This window comes from Cupressus sempervirens, chromosome 6 (assembly GCF_028749045.1).
Source record: "Cupressus sempervirens isolate cs-2001-9-10 chromosome 6, ASM2874904v1, whole genome shotgun sequence".
In the NCBI taxonomy this organism is placed as follows: domain Eukaryota; kingdom Viridiplantae; phylum Streptophyta; class Pinopsida; order Cupressales; family Cupressaceae; genus Cupressus; species Cupressus sempervirens.
In genome coordinates this window covers 9,037,178-9,041,060 of record NC_143123.1, presented here as the reverse complement: position 1 = coordinate 9,041,060, position 3,883 = coordinate 9,037,178, and positions in this window count along the sequence as shown.

Sequence of the window (3,883 nt, the reverse complement as noted above, 5' to 3'; positions counted from 1 at the left end):
TCAGAAAAATGAGGTGGAACAAGAGAACGTTGCCCTAGCGGGTAAAGGGAAAGCAAAGAAGGGATCTAGCAAAGGATCAAATTCACAAAGTGAAAAGAAGAAGAAGGACCTTTCTAAGGTTAAGTGCTTTGGATGTCACGAGTTTGGCCACTATGTCAGTGATTGCCCAGAGAGGAAAAAGGGTAAGAAGCAGGTGGCAGCTTCAGCAAGTGCAGAAGAACTCTCCAGCAGAATGGAAGATGAGTTTGCACTCATAGCTTGTATGGTTAGCTCAACCTCACAGTGTGTTTGGTATATAGATAGTGGGGCGTCATTTCATATGACAGGAGTTAGAGAGTACTTCTCCAGTTACAAGGAGGAGGACACCAACATCCAGATTTCTATGGGAAACTTGTCCAAACTCAACCCTGTTGGGAAAGGGACTGTTCAGGTTCAGAGGGAGAATGGAAAGATAATTCCTCTTCATGATGTGTTATATATGCCGGGCTTAGGTATGAATTTGATTTCTGTATCTGTTCTTCAGGATAGGGGGTATAATGTACTCTTTAGAGGGACACATGTGTTGATTAAGCACAAGGATTGGAAATCACCCATAACTATTGGAGTTAGGAGTGGTCGCCTTTATAGATTGCAGTTTGATACTCCTAAGGCACTTATGAGAAACAATAATCCTAGAGATCTTGGAGAGCTATGGCATAGGAGGTTAGGCCATATTCATCATGGAGCACTTAGATTGCTTCGTGAGATCGTGACAGGTGTTCCAGAGGTGAGCACAGAGCATGACGATGTATGTAAGGGATGTGTGTTGGGGAAGTTTGCGAAAGCATCTTTTCCAAGGAGTGACACCAGATCTAAGGGTGTTCTTGATCTAGTACATTCAGATGTTTGTGGACCAATGTCAATGAAATCTCTCAGAGGATATGAGTACTATGTTACTTTTATTGATGACTTCTCTAGAAAGACCTAGATATACTTCTTGAAGACTAAAGATGAGGTTTTCAGTCGATTCCAAGAGTTCAAGGCTCTTGTGGAGAACTCGACAGGAAAGAAGATAAAGGTTCTTCAGTCAGACAATGGAGGCGAGTACAAAGGAAATGTCTTCCAGGAGTTCTACACCAAAGAAGGAATCAAGAGAGAATGGACTGTTCCTTACAATCCACAGCAGAATGGAGTTGCTGAGAGGAAGAACCGTTCTATATCGGAGGCAGCAAGAGCTATGCTACATGACTAGGACATGCCCCGTTACTTATGGGCAGAGGCATGTAATACAGCAGTCTACATTCAGAATAGAGTTCCACACAAGGTGCTAGGGAAGATGACACCAGAGGAGGCTTTCACAGGGAAGAAGCCAGATGTTAGTCACTTCAGGATATTCGGGAGTTTGGCATATTGTCATATTCCTGGAGATACACGTACAAAGTTAGATTAGACTGCAGAGAGGGGGTACTTTGTTGGGTACAGTGAGACCTCAAAGGCATACAGGATTTTCATTCTGGGGACTAAAAGAGTTATTGTCAGACGGGATGTCAAGTTCATGGAGGACAAGGCATTCAAGAGATCCAGAGATTTGCCAGCAGATGATCAGAGTGAGTAGCCAACAGAAGCTCCAAGACCAAGTCAAGGCCATCAAAGCTCAAGTACAGTTACCAGTACGAGTGTAGACTTAGTTAGTGAAGATTCACAAAGTATGGAGCAACAGGTGCAACAGGAAATGCATCTAGAAGACTTAGAGGTTGACATTTCATCCTCTACAGTTGGCAACAGGAACCATGTGGTTCCAGATACACAAAAGGATACTCAGGAGTTTGTGGGAGCTCCTAGGAAGAGTACTAGACAGCGAAGACAACCAGCCAAGTTCAATGACTATGTGGCATTAGTTAGTCAGTTGGTAGATAGTGAGCCTTCTAGCTATCAGGAAGCTGCAGAACATCAGGTATGGCGAGATGCTATGGTTGAGGAATATTCTTCAATAATACAGAATGATGTGTGGGAGGTAGTACCTAGACCAACAGATAGGGCTGTAGTTGGATCACGCTAGATTTATAAGATAAAGCACGGTGCAGATGGTAGCATCGAGAAATACAAGGCTAGATTTGTGGCAAAGGGGTTCTCTCAGAAGGAGGGAATAGACTATGAGGAGACATTTGCTCTAGTTGCCAGGTATACTTCTATACGAGCTGTAATCTCACTTGCGGCACAGATGGGATGGCAGATCCATCAAATGGATGTCAAGACAGCATTCCTCAATGGTGAGTTGAAGGAGGAGGTATACATAGAACAACCAGAAGGCTTTGTAGTGCACAACAAAGAGACCCACGTGTGCAGATTGAAGAAAGTTGTTCGACTACAATACTTACCTACAGATGAGCAGGTAGCAGACATTTTGACGAAGGCTTTGGGAAAGGCCAAATTTATCTTCTTCAAAGATAAGATGAGTGTCATGCAGAATAGCTTCCTCGCTAAGAGGGAGTGTTAATTATTGTTAGTTGGACAGCTATTATTTCTGACCCGAAAATAGCAGCACTATTTATGGGTAGCTTGGACAGCTGTTCGTCCTTATCTATGAATAGCGGTTGTATTTATGGGTGGTTTGGACAGCTGTTTGTCCACTTGCCAAAAATTAGTAAATGGTTATTATTTACTAATTTTAGTGATTCCTTTTGGACACTTTGCAACCAATTCTATTATTGGTTGTCGAGTTGTCTTAATCTCAGCCGTTGGTTAGATTTAATCTCGGTCGTTGGTTTACCAACAGAAGTAGTATAGAAAGGGGTCATTGGGTCATTTGGATGAAAAGTGAAGCTTTTGGAGAAGCAGTTTGCAGTGTTAGCAAACAGTCTTGCAGTGTTAGCAAAGAAGCTTTGGTGAAGCAGTCTTGCAGTGTTAGCAAGGGCACAGGAAGAGAGAAGCTTTTGTGAAGCAGTTTGCAGTGTTAGCAAACAGTCTTGTAGTGTTAGCAAGGGCGCAATATCAGCAGTAGAAATTAGGAGGTTGTCGGAGTTCTGCCAGTGTGAGGCAAGGAATTTTGTATCTCTTGATTTGCTGAAGTTTAATATAATTTCTCATCTGTAGAACTGGTTTTCCCTTAGGGGTTTTTCCAGGGACAATTTGTCCGAAAATATTGTGTTCATTCTGTTGCGCATTTCTTTCTGTATTTTAAGTGAAGTTGAAGTTGTGTTATTTTTCGATATTAGCAGGGAATTTATTTTCAGCAGTTTAATAATCATTTGTGATAGGAGATTAATAATCAGTGACTGCAATAGTTTGATTTTTCACAGTTTGTGATAAATTGTAAGAAATCACAAAGTATGAAGAACATTTAAGCGAGAAGGGTAAAAAGAATATTTCAATCAACAACCAAAATCAAGATTGGATCAATCCTAAGAAGTTTCAAAAGTAGAATTTTCTTAAGCTTACCTCCAATAACCATCCCAGCTCCTTGATTTGCCTTTTTATTTCGAATAGTTCTGTTTCTAACTAAGGTTATGAAGAAGATAAGTTAGAAAAGAAGATCTAACTAGAATATTTTATGAAAAAGAAAAGAAAGACAAAAAAATTCAATCTAGATAAACATTAATAAAAATTTGTAAAATCAAATAAAAAACAGTTTTGTTTGGAAATGAAAGTTTACCTTTAATGTGCTATCTAGCGCCTTGGATTTTCTATTTGTATCCATGATTTCTAACTCAAAATCAATTTTCGCTACTTGAGGTGTTTCTCGTCCTTTACTATTGTAAGCATAGTCGTTTGTAATAGGAGTATTGAGGATTATAGAAGCCTCTTCTATTGGACTAAACCTAGACCCATCAAAGCTATGGATTTCTCCACCACTAACAATTTTGGGTGTATTTGGGAAATTCAAATCTAATAATTCTTCACATAA